At 44.5% G+C, this 16,862-nt stretch overlaps 1 protein-coding gene across 1 annotated transcript in view; it reads left to right on the forward strand.

Moving 5' to 3' along the window:
- Positions 1-6,749: 6,749 nt before the first annotated feature.
- Positions 6,750-16,862, forward strand: part of TRPC4 (transient receptor potential cation channel subfamily C member 4) — a 157,795-nt gene continuing 147,682 nt past the window's right edge. Inside the window, exons 1-2 of the mRNA XM_064440973.1 lie at positions 6,750-7,509; positions 7,975-8,337. The gene's annotated coding sequence lies outside the window, so the exon portion shown is untranslated. The remainder of the gene's footprint in view (positions 7,510-7,974; positions 8,338-16,862) is intronic.

Consider the following 16,862-nt stretch of genomic DNA (forward strand, 5'->3'; position numbering starts at 1 on the left):
GAGTATCTTCCACCCCCTACTTATTCTAGTGTCTGTCTGCAAAATGAGTGAATTCTGTATGCTGCCTCAGGTTCTACACATTTTCGACACAACCCACCACCAAGCTAAACTGTTGTTATTCTGCAGATTTTAGGAAACAAATCATTAATATACTATAAAAGCCATACATTTTTAAAAACCTCTCCGTGTCTCACACATAAAAGCATTACTGATGTATTTGTCTGGTGGAAAGAGGAGAATAATTACGTTTTTTTAAAGGCTTGGGTAATTAGTCTGTGATTTGCATTTAAAACAGAGTTCCAAATAGAAGTCAAGGAAAAAAAATATGCATGCTTTATCAAAATGTTAGTTGAAGAAAATACAGAAGTCATGAAACTGCCAAAAAGCACCTTTAGGACATGATTTAGTTGCTTGGTGCCACTTTAGGCAGTGTGGACCACCTGGCCAGTGGCACGTCCTATCTCCTCTGGGTGGGTGTGGATCTGCTGTCAGGCTGGGTTTACACCTGCTGGCCCTCTGTGGACATTTGGGATACCCTAAGGAATCTGAAATGGTGCCTGTGATTAGGCAATTGAATTCCACATTTAAAGTCTTATTGTCTTAAACCACAATGCGCACAAGCCACATTCCTGTGTTCACACGCACTAATGCCCTGCTGGCTTTCATGGGACTGTCCAAAGGGAAGAATTCCCCATTTTCAGATGTAAAGGCCAGGACAGAAACGCTATTTGGTCTCTTAAGCTACATATGCTTCCCAAGTTGAATCACGCTGTTCAAATGGCATCTGAGAGTGCAAACAGATTGGCTGCATGTCTTTCTTAAAAGCATGCAAACTCAGTTTCCCAAACTATCATCTATAAAAAGGGGTACAGTAAGTTTTGGAGAAAAAATGTCTCATTACAGCCACTTAAAGAATCCTAAAATAGGAAAAAAGCTACTCTTAGAAAAGGTTCACATGCTTCAAAAATATAGATTCCACAATTTTCTCATGTAAAGTCTTCCAGTATTTAAGTCTTTTTATAGTAAGAAACATCCTCTTTATGTTTAGGTTTTCCTCACTAAGACGAAAAGTTGATTACTTCTACCTCTGATGAATACGTTAGCTGTCTCTTATAACTGCCTTTTACACAACTATAAACTACAGAATATAACTTAAAAGTATCTTTTCTTAGACAGAACAAGCCCATTTGAAATATTTCTGAAAGATCACATTACTTTATTGCCCATGATGCTGACCTCTAGGCTCCCTGCATGTTTGTTTTTTGTAACACTGGCAAACACGAGGTCCCAAGCTGATGAAAAGTGCTGCTTAGCTAGAGCAAAACAATGATTTCTCATGTGTTACACTCTTGCTAATGCCTTCAGAATGACTATGGCTTTCTTGCAACTATTGCTTTTTTGCAACAGCTTGTCATGGCTGACTCTGAGCATATGTTCCATGAAAACCTCCAAACTTTTCCTACCAGCCGTCTAAGTATGTTGCCACCTTCTTTTTTTGAAGTGGTCTTCTCTGCTGTTCTCATTCCTATTATTTCAAACTCACTTTTATAAGATCTGAGAGGCCTCCACCTTTACATTTTCAGCTGTAAGACAGAATAAAATCTAGTGATAACACTCTACCTGCTGAGGATATAAAACCACATCTCAACAATTCCAAGAAAAGTCTACTTTTTTTTTTTTTAATGCCTTAGCACATGTTTTAATGTTCAACCACCTCTTCTCCCTAATTGATTTGAGGTAGACCTCTCTCTTGAAACCCTCCTTTTTCTTCCCCTTGAGACTTTTGATGTATCTGCCTTCTCTTTTAGAAGATCATAAACACATTCTTGGTAATGTAATGTTGCCTTCTCTTTTTCCCAGCCTTCCTTTCCTGAACAGCCTGTACCCTTCTATATCAACACTCCAATCCTTTGATTTATCCTATGAGGTCTCTGTCTTGCCAATTAAGTTATAGCTTTGTTTGTGTAGCAAGACATCTCGTTCTTTCTGTTTATTCCACATACTCTTAGAGGTACCTAAAATGTCTGGCTAGTTGCCCTGGAATCCTGCCTCTTGTTACCCTTTATCTCCCAACTGAAAGATCCCATTTGTTTCCATAATTTTACCAGGTTATCACCTTTATAAACACAGGTGAAGGTTTCGACTCTTTCAGAAAATGAGAAAGGGATCATTGCTTAGGCTCACATTCTACTTTTCTTCAACAAATGTTGCTTTGCCACTGCTATCTTAATGCTTTTGCTGTGTAACTGCAAGGACCGTGATTCAAACATCTGATTTTGCGTGTCCATAATGCTCATGTTTACTTGTGAGATAGGGGTCTGATCTCCTGTTAGAGCCAAAAGGGATCTAGTGTGGATTCAGGTGCCTGTGCATAGGTGTCCAATGCCCTGTGAGATGCCCCAGAGTATCTGGCCTAACCTCCAGAAAGGGACAGGTCACCTAAAAGGCAAGTTCCTTGGCAAGGCAAGGCAAGACAAATCCTGTCTGCTTACCTCTGTGGGTGTCTTGGATAGCCTTGGGAACCTCAAAAAGCATGAGGCACCTCTCCATTGGTGTTTGCTCCCTTCAGTAGGGTGCTTAGAGACTATTGAGCTCATCCTGAAGTCAAAAACACATTCAGAGCTGAACTTTTCTCTAAGCTCCCGTGACTGTATTGAATAGATTTCCATTGACTCGAAAGGGAGCTTAAGACACTCAGCAGTCCAAAGGTCTGCACCTAAACGTAGATGTTTCTAGCCCAGAGCTGAATCCCACTCTAGCCCTGGGTTTGATCCGTTAGACCTGTGCTTTCCTAAAACTCCTACACTGAAAGGCTGTGCCAGAAAAAGCTCACAAATGTACATCTGGGTAGTCTGAAAGACTGTACGTGCTAAGTGTTTACTGGGAAGCACAGATGTCTGAAAATAATCATGGAGGACAAAAACTAAATGGCTTTGAAAAACACCAAAAATTTGAAGGACATCATTCTACTATTGTTAAAAAAATTGCAAAAGGAAGCAGTGAACCTTAGTGCACCAATTTCCACCCTCTGATGTCGGAATATTAAGCTTAAATCATTCAAAAACTCTGGGTAGGAGAAGAAAGAAGAAAGAGTTCACAGCACGTCAGTAAAAATAACAGATGTGAATTCTGGAGAACTGACAAATGTAGGTAGGTAAAGGAAGTTTAACTGCTTGCTGTCTGCTAAAATTATGCATGGTTGGTATTTAAATAGTAATAAAATGGGAAAGTCTACCTCAGATTCTGCATACTTCTAATGTAAGCTGCAAAAATAAAACTAAGAAGCAGTTTAACTGCCAATAAAGCTAAAGGACCTGATCCTGTCCCCAAACACAAACCACAAATATCTTCTCACCTCAATAGCTTGAAAGTCTTTGGGAAGTCAGATAAGGACTTGCTTGTCATACTTGTCATGATCTGAAACTAAGGTTGATCAAATACCAAATTTGGTATTGGAATTTCTTTCCAGTAGTTCACCTGTGTTTGGCCCAGTCTATTATTTTTTTCCTTGTAACAAAAACATACTGAAAAAGAAACAAATATACTTTCAGATTCTAGTCACCCTGGCATAGAAAAGGAGCCTGAGTCTACGAGTCCCATTGCTGAGGAGCTGAGGTCAGTACTCGCCTGCTTTAAGGAAAGCATAACTATTCATTTCTCTGGATCAATGTCTCCCTCTACTCCTTCCCCTTGCATGTTCCTGTCTCCCTCTTCACGTACGACCCTTTTCCCCCGCTAAACCTTCAGGAGAAAAACTTCACCACCAACAAATATTTCATTAAAAATGAGAGATTTCTGCTGCTTTTTTTCTCCCCTTCTTTCACAAACTCATGTTCTTCAATAGCTCAATGAAAGGAATCTCTTTTCCTCAAGCCTTGGAAACTTGAGTTTTGACTAATGGCATTGAAGTACATAAATGGCAATACACTGAGTTATGTGGAAGGAAAGACTTAATAGTATGGAATGCCTGGTGTGGGCTGGCAAGAACAATTTACCGCTTGCAAAAAGTTCTGGCTGGGAGAAGTGCATGGCCTGTAACAATGGAACTAATGGAATTAACTTGTTATAGATCTCATAAATTAGATTAATACAGAGGAAAAAAAATTATAATCCTTATTCTTTGTAACAACGTAGTCTCCAAAACAAACACAGAAAAAATTCTAAACTGCAACGAGAGATACTATTATATTGTATGATTTCACATTTTGCATCATTGCTAATGAGTAATAGATCAGTAGAAGGATATTTAAAATTACATAAAAATAACAGAAACCTGAGGAAATCTTCCTTATTTTCCTCAATTAACAAAAAATAGTAAAATTCATGTTTTAATGAATTGACTAAATAGTTTATTTTAAATAACTGCCCTAAAATCCTTTCTAATGCATGTAAATCTCCATCTTAGTGAAAATTTCATAATCCTTTAAACTTTCATGGTACTAGTAAGAAAAGCTGTCACTAATACAAAAAGAAAAGATGCTGCGATATAGGAATATTGTGGCACCTTTTACCTGGTACTGACTGAGCAAATCTGGTTAAAATTTCTGCATTGCTTTTTCTTTCCTCTTTAAATGTAATGAGCCATCTCTCCATGTAACCCACTTCTGCTTCACTGATTTGGGTAAACTTACTCTCATTCGCACCTGCTGCAGACTTCTTACCTGTACTCATTGATACTAGAAGGCAAAATCAACTAGTATTTTCTAAATGCTTTTCCTCTTATTTTTCAAATTGCCATTAATTGTTGTTTTTCTGTTTGCAGTGGTTTTTGAAATAAAAAAAGCCATACACACTAGTGATATTTGCACAAACTGCAGAGAGAAGGGGAAAAAAACCAGTCTGCTTGGTATTTTGGATATATAAGGTTCAGTTGAACTGCAAATGATCAGCTGCTGGGCATGTGTCAGTAGGTATTCTGAGAAGAATGGCATAACATGGGGGCAGAAATGGAGAAGATCCTAAAGGGAACCTAATTTGGTGTGACACAGTGAGCAGATTAAGGGAAGGCCCAGTCATGCTGTTACCATATAACCTCTAAAACCTCAATGTGATATGGATTTCAGAGAATGTTTAATTTTCCCCCTATACCTCTCTCTCCCTGCCACAGAACTTACTGCTGAGAAACATTTGGCATCTAGCTACGTGCTAGGCATAAAATACACTAGCATGCACTCAGAATGTTGCAAAGATCCAGACCCACTGTCCTGAATCAGAGATAAATTTCTGTTTGCTTAATTTTCATCTCAGTAATACCACAGAGATTTTATCTGAACATTAGTTTAATTGGGAATTATAGGCATTGGCAAGACCCACAGGAGACTGCTAATGGGTTATCATATGTTAAATGCCAGAAAGCGTAAAGCACATTGATAGTGCCATGTTGCATTCACCCCTGAAAAGAAGAAATGTCACAACAATATGCATAAAAATACAAAGGAAATTATAGAGGTATTTGCTTGTGATAAACTGAACACCACACTCAGTGCAGATCTCTTGGCTTCTCAAGATCTACTATTGAAATGTATGGGGGGGAAAAGCACACTCTGCTCTGGGAAGTGAACATCAAATACCTCTTAAAGCAAGTCTTGCCTACACTTCCAATCTGCAGTAATGCAGTGCAATCTCAGCGCTGAGAGCATGCACAAGGGGTACAAATACTCCATTAACAGGTAGATCAGCTCACACGAACACTTCCAGTGCAGTCTAATGGTGTAGCCTTTGCCATACTTCATTGCAGGCTCTCAGGCTGTCTTTGCATTAGGGTGCCTTTACTTCCCCAATTCTCACTGCTTGCCCACGTGTGGATGTGCGTGTGTGGTTATATGTGTGTGTACATACATCCACATGCATACAGCTTTGTGTGTGCACTAGAATGAGTGGCTCAGCTTCCCAGAACAGCTGCTTTTGGCATTTGATCTGTATTTGAATCAACGTGAGTTGATCTCAGGAGGTCAATTAACATCTCTTAGGAAGAGCCCTGCAGAGATATGTCACAGCGTGCCTGTATTGCGCACTGCTCTGTGGCACTAGGCTGTTTTCTGAGCAGCTCCCCAAAGGCACTGCTTCTGCCGAAATCTTAACAGTAACTAATTTGGGCCACGTCTAAAATATGTATCCCCATGGTTCACACACTGGTCTGACAGAGAGGCTCGATGCTGCAACCGTGGAAGTCCCAGGGCAGAATCAATCTCGCTTTTTCACCGCTCGGCTCCTGCTGCACTTAATGCAGAGCAGCTGCACCACCGCTTCCTTTTTCTTCGCTGCCCGCGGAGGTCTGGTGCCTGTACAAATAGCTGCCATCGAGAGCGGTGTAGCTGGCAGTTCCTTAACGTTTGCTGTAGCGGCATTTTCAGGCTTGCCCGCTTCGCCAAGCGCTTCACGGCTCAGTGCGCTGAAGTCTCTTCCAGAGACAAGGATGAAGCTCAGCACGACGGATACTCTCGCTCTTTTCATTTTTGCACACACACACGCAGAGACATCCCCATCCCCACACCTTCACCTACACGGACCCCCACCCCCCGCCCTTGGCAGCCCGGCCGTGGGCTCGGCTGCGGCAGGTGGCACCCTCCCTGCGCTGCCCCCGGTTTATTTTAACCACCCCCACCCCCCCTTCTCCCCCGCCTCTGCAGGAACCCGAAGGTGGAAGCTATTCGCCCAGCGTGACGGGCAACAAGAAAACTGTGGCGTGCTGCCCGGCGCCTTCGGGCGGGAGTCCGCGGGGCGGTGCAGGCAGGGCGGGGGGCCGGGAGGATGCTCGACCCAGGGCGCAGCGGGCTCCGCATGCGGTGGCAGGTGCCCCCCGAAGCTCCGTGCCTGCACCGAGTCCACACCCCAACAGGGGGCCGAGTCCAAACGGGTGTCAAAAAAAAAAAAAAAAAAAAAAAAAAAGGAAGAGACCTGGCTGCCTTGTGCCTTCTCAGCATCTCTTGTCTCTGCACGTTGCGCCTTTTTCTTACCATTTCTAAGCTCGTGCATTTAAGTTCTGTCCTAATTTTTTAAGGAAAGGAAAAGCAAAGTGTGGAAGTGCTGCCTAGGCTCATTCCCTCCGCTTCTCTGTTCCGAACCTTGGCCGCGGCTCGGTCCCGCATAGCCTCCTGTTACCGTCCAGGCCGGCCCGACCCCGCGGCACCGGGCGAGCCGGGGGCGGCAGACGGGCAGGGCCCCACCCCGCGCCGAGGGGCGCCCCGGGGACCGGCCCAGCCTCAGCCCCGGCTCGGCGCGGAGCCACGGTGGCAGCCTCCGCCGCGCCTCGGGAAGGAGCATCGCGACAGCCACCGAGACCAAACCTCGGCTCGAAGCGCACCGGTAGAGCCCCCCATCCCCCGCGGAGGCGGGCTCGCAGAGCCCCTGCTGCGATTGCATGGAGCGGTTTGGGTCTCTCCCAGCTGCAGGGAGACGTAACAGCAAACTTTCTTTGGAGTCGGCCGCTGCTCGTGGGCGCGTTTGCCTTTGAGCGGTCCCGTGCGGTCCACGTTCTTGGCTCACCTACGAGCCCAACTCCATCTCTAGGTGGGTGTCTTCTCGCTCCCCCCACCCCCCTCCGCGGGGCGACGTCTGGGTGACCACCAGCGGACCCGGCGGGAAGGGCCAGAGCCGGCGGGGGCGGCGGGCCGGGGCGGCGGGGGCGGGTCGCCCCGCGGAGCCCCGGGCGGGGGCGCGGTGCGCGGCGGTGCCGCGGGGGGGCGCAGGCGGGCAGCGGCGGTGCCGCAGGGGGCGCCGGGCGAGGGGAGCGGCGGGGGCGGCGGCGGCGGCGGCGGCGGCGGGCCGGGCGGAGGGAGGCGGGCGGGGGCCCGCCGAGGCGAGCGTTGCCGCCGGCCGAGGCGAGAGCGCGTCGGCGAGGACGGGATCCCCCCCGCGTTTGCCCCTCCGCGGCTGTTTTTGCCTGTGTTTCCGTGCGTTTCCTCCCTCCCCATGCTGCGCAGGCTGCGCTCCGGAGGGAACCGTCGCATCGGAAGGAGCTGTTACTTTTTACAGCCAGCATGAGGCTCCCCGAGGGAATAAGGAGATGCCGCACTAAGCAGCCGGGGAAGAACCTGCCTCTCATCTGTTGCACCGGAGCCCGGCGGCAAGCGCGGTCCCCCCGGCTGGAGGAGACGGACACCCACTAACTCGTGGGCGTGTATCGCAGAGTTCACGTGTGGCAAACGCGAAGAAAATAAAAGTAAAAATGGGGAAAAGTGGCTGAGACGGACGAGAGCCAGTGAAATAAACCAAACACCTTTAAAAGGGATTTAATTTACAGACGGGATTGGAAAGGGTATTACTTCCACGGGAAAATGTGATCTGTTAAAACTGTTGAAGCAAGATGCCGGCTGTCAACGCGTGCACCTAAACCAAGTAAGTTCTCGTCAACTTTGCTGTATTCTCTCTCTGAATCTTTGGTTGCCTTCTTGTCCGTCTACCAAAAAAACCCCAAAAGTCTCTAGGACGGTCTGAGGTAACTTTTGCGCCGACACAAAGCACCCTTGTGCACCTCCTTGGTCACAGCCCCGAGGAGCCGTAAGATCCCTTTCTTTCCCTCCTCAGCAATAAACAAACGTGTGTTTTTTTTTCCCTCGCTGCCGTGGGAAGCGGCATCCCTCGGTGGCCGGGTGAGGCGTGACACCTGCAGGACCGCAGAGCGGCCGGGGCAGGGAGCGGGCAGGGACCGCTCCCCGGAGACACAGCGGCGGGAGGAAGCTCTGCCATCCGCTCCGGGCAAAAGCGAGGGTGGCCGCGGGTGGGAGCCTCGCCGGCCCGCCCCCGCCCCCGCGGCTCCTGCCGCCCGGACGGGGCTGCGGGCACCCCGGCGGCGCAGCAGCGGGGGTTTGCATACCCCGCATAGGGGCTGCCTGGTTTCCGAGCCGCGCACACGGGTGGGGGGGAGTGGGGTGGGTGGGGAGAGCCGCGCCGCGGTGCCCCCCGCCCCGGGGCTGGGTGCTGGCGGGGAGCCGGGGCCGCCGCTGCACACCCCGGTACCGGCGGCCGCAGCTGGGGTGTCCCCGCTGCCTTACCGCCCCGAGGGGACCTCGCTCCCCGCCGGTGGAGATCGCAGGGACCCCACTGGGAAGGCTCAGGTCCTGCCAGGAAGCCTCCGGGGGGGACCTGGAGGACGGCGAAACGCAGCTAGACAGGAGGAGGGCGCGGTGAAACGAGCCGTGGGACAGCTCATAGATCAATAAAGTGGCTGGTGGGATTCACCCCTGCGTTGGGTTTACACTTGCGAGATCCTGACTGCTGTGGTGATCGGACAGAAGCCATAGTCCTGCTGGAAAGAAGCAGCTGATGCTCCGGAGGCTTAAATGCTGACAGAAAATCACACTCTGCAAAGGGGCAAAACTGTGAAATCTGCTGCAACTGGTAAAACCTGCAGCCTTGTTAATCTAATATTTCCATGTTTTTACAAAAAGATGTCATTTGTGCCCCTTTTGATTTACTGGACTCAGTTGAGTGATTTCCTGTTAGCATGGCAACCAAAATTTATACATCTCTAAGCGTGCCTTGTGGGTGAGATGGCTCTTCCAATGCTGAAACACCTTTTAGGTGGAAGTAAATAAAAACACTTTCTAGTCTGTGTTGTTCTTCCAGAGAATGGGTGCTTCTCAAAAAATGAATGAAAAAAATGATAAAACAGAGGTTGCACCTGGGTTTCCTCTGGGAAAAAATACTTCTTAAAAAGAATCAGTGCGCATATAGGTTTCCGATAGAATACAGTATATACAGAATGGGAAATAGTTTATTCTAAGTCCTACACACTAAACTAAATGCCAGCCTTACAGCACCTTTAAATCCAATCTACTTGAAATTTCAAATTTAATTGTGCTGCAGTGACATAGCATGGTTAAGTATTTACATTACTTTCTCCAAAGCCTGGAAACCTTAGCAAGGTCATCTATGCAAACGTACAGATTCTTCCGTAATTTAATGTCAGTCACATAAGCAACAGTTTTATGTAGAGTCAGAGAAGCCAAGCACCCGAGTGAGACTGCTTTAGAGTTGTCCTAGAATAGCAGAAAGCCTGGACTTACAGAAGACCTGAGTTTATACCCAAGGCAAGACTTAGAAATAGTCTTTGTCCTTCAATATCAAGACAGCTGAAACTCTCATGGCACGGTTTGGTTTTCCTTTGGTGTCACCTTCTATACTGAAAAACCTTGGGTTTGCTTGCAGAAAGATGGGGTTCTTTACTATAGTTTCTCTTCTGTTGTTCAGACTTTGGAACAGATGAGGCTGTATTTGGAAACAGCAAAACAAAAAAATGTTTGCCTCTTGAAATTCAGCTTCAGCCACTTATTCTGACTCTATATATAGTAGTCATTGCCCTTAAAATAGCTTCAGAAAGAAATTCCATTTCTTTTTATCTCATCTTATTTAAAGCCAAATACTGCTAGTTGAAGTTTAAGTCAGCTGAGGTCACTACAGATCGGGAATGATTTTGCTTATCTTTTTGAGTATGCATGCTGAAAATACTGGGGCCTGAGCAATGTGTCTCTACATCTGGTGAAAGTGGATTCGCAATACTCCAGTGTAGAGATTCCAAGTACATATTGGAGGATACATGTAGAGAAAAGTATTAAGGTATTAGCTTTCAGCTTTGTACATGTGTGTATATTGCCTCGCTTAGATGCAAAAATAAGCATGACTGCTCATCCCAACACCTGAGACCTGGCTGCATGCCAGTACACTGTTTCATCTGTCAGCTTTTTCTGGGACATGATTCATTGGAGTGTGGTGGCAAAATCAACAGGGGAAATGCTGTGTAGCATCTCTGCCTGCCTCTGGTGATTCTGGTAATCAGTGCTAAAACGGACTGATTTCCTTTTGAAATGATGACTAAATCACCATGGCTTCTCTTATGGAAAGGCTATACAGAAGCAGGAATAAACGACTCTGTTATAACCTCTTTCAAGAAAAAGCAGGCAAGAATACAGGAAGCATTGTTGTATTCAGTTAATGGCTTTATGACTGTCAGATTTACCATTACCTTTTCTGTTCAGATTTGTGTTGGGTTATATTCTGGTTACTTTATCAAATATAATATTTTAAATTACTGAAAGAAGGTTGAACATAAAACTTTGTGAATAAACCAATCTTCCATCACCATGTTTTGTGACAACAAAAAAAAATTCCAGAAACCATCTGTTTTAGAAGCCCTGAATCCACTGAGGAAGATAAGACAGACTTGCCCTTACTTTACTACACTTATAAGTAGTGCAGCATAGCATTGGTATGACACCAGCAATAACAGTCCCAGGATCCTCATGTCCACTCTGTGATTTGTTGCTGCAGACCAAATTCACCTGATTAAATACATATTAATTATTATAATTTTATATAAAGAACTCAGAGAAAGGCTGAGCAAATGGAATGTTTTGTAACAGATATCCATGCACAAATCCTTCATAGTACATTAGCTTTCAGTCAAATAGAATTTGAAACTGTGAAAAGAGGAACACCTGGGTATAAGTCATAATTGCTTTGCACAGTGAAGTCTTCAAAGAAATTAAAGGTTTTTAGTGTGCCACAGAGACAAAAGCAACAAGTAAATGAAAATTATTTATTATAGCAGGTTTTTCTTAGAGTTGGGGTTTGGGTTTTTTTCTCCCTTCAAACTTCTGTTTTTGTTTGAATTCTCAAGTACTTCTTCCAGTTTTTTCCAACCACTTATTTCTAATTTAGATAGTGACTGGTGGGAGACAAAACCTGAAAAGAACCTTGAATAAAAACTACCTTTTTTAAAGCTAAGCTATTTTTCAGTGAATGTGGCCTGAAGGGGGCCAGGAAAACTTGCTCAAATTAAAGTGAATTTTACATATGTCTAAGAGTATGAACCAGTCAAACCTAACGTCTAAAGACTATGGCAGCTTCTGCGATTGCTTTGTCACTGAGTCTGTGCTCAGTGCACTAATCTGAAATTCTTCTCACATACCTGTGAATGTCAGATGAACCGTTTGAATGTTATGATAATAATATTACCTGGTATATTATGCAGTGGGAAGAGAGGGTAACAGTAGATGGAGAAAGATTTTTCAGTGGGCTTTCCTGAGACAGGAGTTATGTGATTATTCTAGAAATACTTTCCAAATATAATTGAAAACTTCTGAGGAGCAAGCAGCCTCTCTCCAGGAGGCAAAGGCCCCCATCCCACTGCTGATGCATGGACGGTGTAGACAAGCCCTGTGGTGGTGCCCCTGAGCTCTTCCCAATGGGAAGTATTGGGCCCAACACTGTTTAATATCTTCATAAGTGGTCTGGGTGATGGGGTCAAGTGTATCCTGATGAAGTTCACTGATGGTACCAAACTGAGTGGGGAAGTGGACACTCCAGAAGGGAGAGATGCTCTGCAGGAAGATCTGGATAGGCTGGAAGAGTGGGCCAACAAGAAACTTATGAAGTTCAACAAAGACAGATGTAAAGTCTTGCACCTGGGAAAGCATAATCAAGGAGTGCAGCACAGGCCAGGGTCTATGCAGCTGGAGAGCAGCTCTGTGGAAAGGGACCTGGAGGTCCTCGTGGACAGAGAGCTCAACATGAGCGAACAGTGTGCTGCTGCAGCCAAGAAGGCCAACAGGATGCTGGGTTGCATCAAGAAGGGCATCGCCAGCAGAGAGAAAGAAGTCATTTGCCCACTCTGCTCGGTGCTTGTCAGGCCACACCTGGAGTACTGTGTGCAGTTCTGGTCCCTGCTATGCAAAAAAGTTGTGGACAGGCTGGAAGGGGTCCAGAGAAGGGCCACCAAGATGTTCAAAGGACTGGGAAGCCTGCCATACGAGGATAGGCTGAGAGAACTGGGTTTGTTCAGCCTTGAGAAAAGAAGGCCGTGGGGAGATCTTATCACCATGTACCAGTATTCAAAGGGTGGCCACAAAGAAGATGGAGACTTCCCTTTTACAAGGAGTCACATGGAAAAGATGAGGAGTAATGTGTACAAGTTACTCCTGGCTACATTCCAAGTGGACACAAGAGGAAATTTTTTCACAACAAGAACAATCAGCCATTGGAATAAGCTCCCCAGGGAAGTGGTGGATTCCCCAACATTGGACATTTTTAAGAGTCGTCTGGACAGGGTGCTGGGCCATCTTGTCTAGACCATGCTTTTGCCCAGAGGGGTTGGACCCGATGATTGTTGAGGTCCCTTCCAACCTGGTATTTTATGAATTCCATGACACCAGTCCTAGCTCAGCACACGCTAGTTTTCCATTAGTATTTGCCGGCCACACTAGTTCTTATTTTATTTTATTTTTTAAAGTGATTCCTTCTGATATCAGTTTTATGGACCAAAAATACAAAATACATCCTTCATTTGCTCAGAGAATTGTGAACTCATGCCATCTGCATTCACACCAAAGATCAGACTGGAAAAACAGATACTAGGGTCCTCATGTCCCCATGCCAGCTAGTCATGCAAGGTGCAGTTCAATTGGCTTAAGGTATATCCCCTGACTGCCAGCTTCCACTCTAGGAGGACACCAGTCTCCTAGTCTTGTAACATACAGGCCAGCCTTTTGTGGCTACATCTGGTACCCTGAACTGACATGAAATTGAAATACCTAATGAGGTGAACCTGTAGGGTCTCTCTTCCTTTCCTGGAAAGAGGAAGGCAGAAGCAGAGAGTGAACCATGCCCCATATCTTGTCATCTCCTTTAATAGCAGAACAAGCATCCTATAGAGGTGCCTGTCTGTATTTGCTAACTATGCAGCAAGACCTGAGACAAGAAACATGCCTTCTTAAGCTAAGTTAGCTGAATCCCAGGTGTGCAGAGCAGGCTGTGGTAGTACAGCACAAAGGTTAAATAAGCACAGAGGTCAGTAGTGAGATCCGGGACAAATGGTTGCTATAATCAGGCCAAAAAGCCCTTTTTTAAAAAAAAAGCCATGCATACACATACACATACACCAAGCTGCCATGCTAATTTTGAAATAATCTGTAAACAGCATGAATTTACAACTGACTGTTGGGTGTACGCTTCTGGGAGTTTGCCAGCTCCCACCTCTGCAATCCAGTTTCCTTACACAGGATTTTTCAAAACATATAGTCTTGTGCAAACTGTCAGTAACTACCCAAAACATTTGTCGCTTTTCAGCTCAGGTGTCTGGTTCTCATGTTCGTCAGAGAGAGGCAGCAACAGCCAAAGAGCTAACAGTTTTCTAGTGAAGGCCAAGTAGTAGAGATGATTTTTAGTCCAAGCCATAAAGTATGAGAGGAGCATTAATACATCTACCCCACAATGTGTGATGGGAAGTTGGCCTAGCCTGAGAGCTTTGCTGCTCCTTATGAGATGTGGGTGTTCTGCCAGTAAGGACCTTCCTATAGTAGGCTCCATGTGGGATTGATTGAGAATTCAAATTTCTCACTTTAACCATCATTTAATCAAAGTACCCACTCACATCAGAGGAGGTGAGCAGTCCTAGGAAAATCAATGCAGTCATTAGATTAATGGACATGCTTTTGCCTGTGTTCCTTCTGTGTTGCCGGAAATCAGAGGAAGAATACTAAAGCATTCTATTTTGAACATGAAAACTGTAATATTCCCTAGCATACAGATATCTTGGCCAGATTAGCCATTTGGTGTCAGTCCTGACAGTACTGGACTAAGAAGAGAGAGCACCAAATTTACTGCCAACAAAAATTTCATTGTCTTCTGTATTTAAACTTTTTTTTTTTTCTAAAAATGTGTATATCTTAAACTTAGTTTGTTTTTGCTAGTAAGTATTTTATTTCATGCATTTATTTGCTACTATATTTTCCATTATAAAATGCAGAACAGGCCAATTTACTGTTTGAGTAGAGGAATAGACAATAGGATTGTAGCCAAAGGTACAGGGTCATATTGTGTCTGATTTAAGATTACCCCCAGTGTATCTGTATATAGTAATTTACATCAAAAACATTTTTGCTGACAAGCCTTGAAAAGCTCAGAAATGGGATTTTTTGCACCAAAGGTCAGGTTCTTTTTGCCTAGCCGCCACAAATTTGATTGCAGTTGTAAACCAACCATCTATGTTCCTTGCATAGTCACTGAAGAGAGACAGAAACCTCCAGTGGACAAACTAGTCCATCCAATTCATACACCTGACATAGAGTGGAAGGTATCAGGTATTTATTGTTGCTGATTGTTGTTGGATTTCACACTGGTAAAGTAAGGCAAGATGAATGTCACCCTACTGGTATAAAAATAAAAAAAGCGTATTCAGAGCGGACAGAATATAGACATCTGTTTTCTTCAAAGGTATCTCAAGGTCCCGTTGACCTTCGTGGTACTGATACAGGCATTCTAACAGTAACTAGATGACTACAACATAATTCAAATATCCTGTTGTCTGTTCTCAGATTTTTTAAGAGTTTGTGGTTGGATCAGTAGCTAAAATACAGCTTGTAGCTGTGCCAAGGGAAATGGGAGTGTCAACTGGACCCTTGTGAAAGAAGAACACACAGTTCTGGGTGCTCGCATCCCACCTCCTGCAAGTGCAAGATGTCTCTCTTCCGGAGGGAACATGCTGCATCTGTGGAGCAAAGGAAAGCAAGCACAGATTCTTTTCAACAGCTCTCAACGTTGCCATCTCCACAATGTACCTTAGTCTACTGAAAGCATAATTACAACAGAAGTTATCTTTCAGTGATGACATTGTTGTTTTAATCTCTGTTCATGTGGAAATGTTCGTTATTATCAAAACACTTCAAAATAAATCCTTCTGCTATGCTTCCGCACTGACTGCTACATGCGTCCTGCCTATCTTCCACTGGAAAACAACTCAAATATCCCATTTGTGTTTTGCTTATACTGACAACATTTTGTTTTAGATTGGGAGAGATGTTTGCCTTTCATTTTTGATGGTAATCACTTAAAGCAATGAGAGCTGTAGTCAATCCTTTGAACTTTATGCTGGCATGGTGAACTTGTTTTTGATGTGTTCTGTAGTACATTTGTACCTGCAACACCATCAGTTTCAAAAGCATACGCTTCCCCTACGGTGGCTTTAACTGTCTAGTAGATACCCTACAGAAGGAATTTCGGCCATGAATAAAACCAAAACCAAGTTGCCTACAGAACAGTTGTCTAATTTGCCTTAAGACTCTTAGCTGCAGAAGTGGCATTCAAAAGGCAGTAACTGCTTGTCTTTGAATTCATGTAGACACCTTAATGTCAGACCTGTGAGTCAAAGCTAATCTTTATATCTTTTAAAAGGAACCTTGTAACTTCGTAGGGTGATTCATGTGACCTGTCTTGAAGGACATTAATTGCCCTCTGCAGGGGGTGCATTTCTTCCCATTTGTAATAAAGGAAGATTGGGATGACAAACCAGCCTTGGATGTCAGTGTTTGGATTTCTAGACTAGCGAATATGAATTTCACCATTATTTTTCAAATGTTTTAAATTTAAGTACTTCATAGTGCCACGTAAAAATTAATAAAGCTTCCTAAGTCTAAGATGAAGAATATGCTATACTAATGTTTTTAAAACCGATTAGAAACCTGGCATCTATGGCACAGAGATCACATGTTGCAAACTGATGGCGTAGGTATGTGTTTAATATGTAGATATTTGTACCAAGTCCTGTGCTATAACTACTCTTGTATTTTCTTGTAAAAGGCATCCGACTTGGTACAGAACTGTTGCAAAATAATATTTTGGTCTGCCCACTTACATAAAAATATTTTATTCATGATTGTTTAACTTAGTGATACTAACTTTGGCCATATTTGTTTATGTACTGAGGCCAGTTGTACGAAATACTGACGTGATTTGAGATGATTACATTTATTGCTGCAGTGTCTTTACATAGAACTAAACTTCCACATAACTTTTTTTAGTCTTTTTTTTTTCTTTTGATTGAGGATTTGCTTCCTCTACAATACTTAAAACAAGCACACCGAGCGAGG

This window comes from Phalacrocorax carbo, chromosome 1 (genome assembly GCF_963921805.1).
Source record: "Phalacrocorax carbo chromosome 1, bPhaCar2.1, whole genome shotgun sequence".
Taxonomy (NCBI): Eukaryota; Metazoa; Chordata; class Aves; order Suliformes; family Phalacrocoracidae; genus Phalacrocorax; species Phalacrocorax carbo.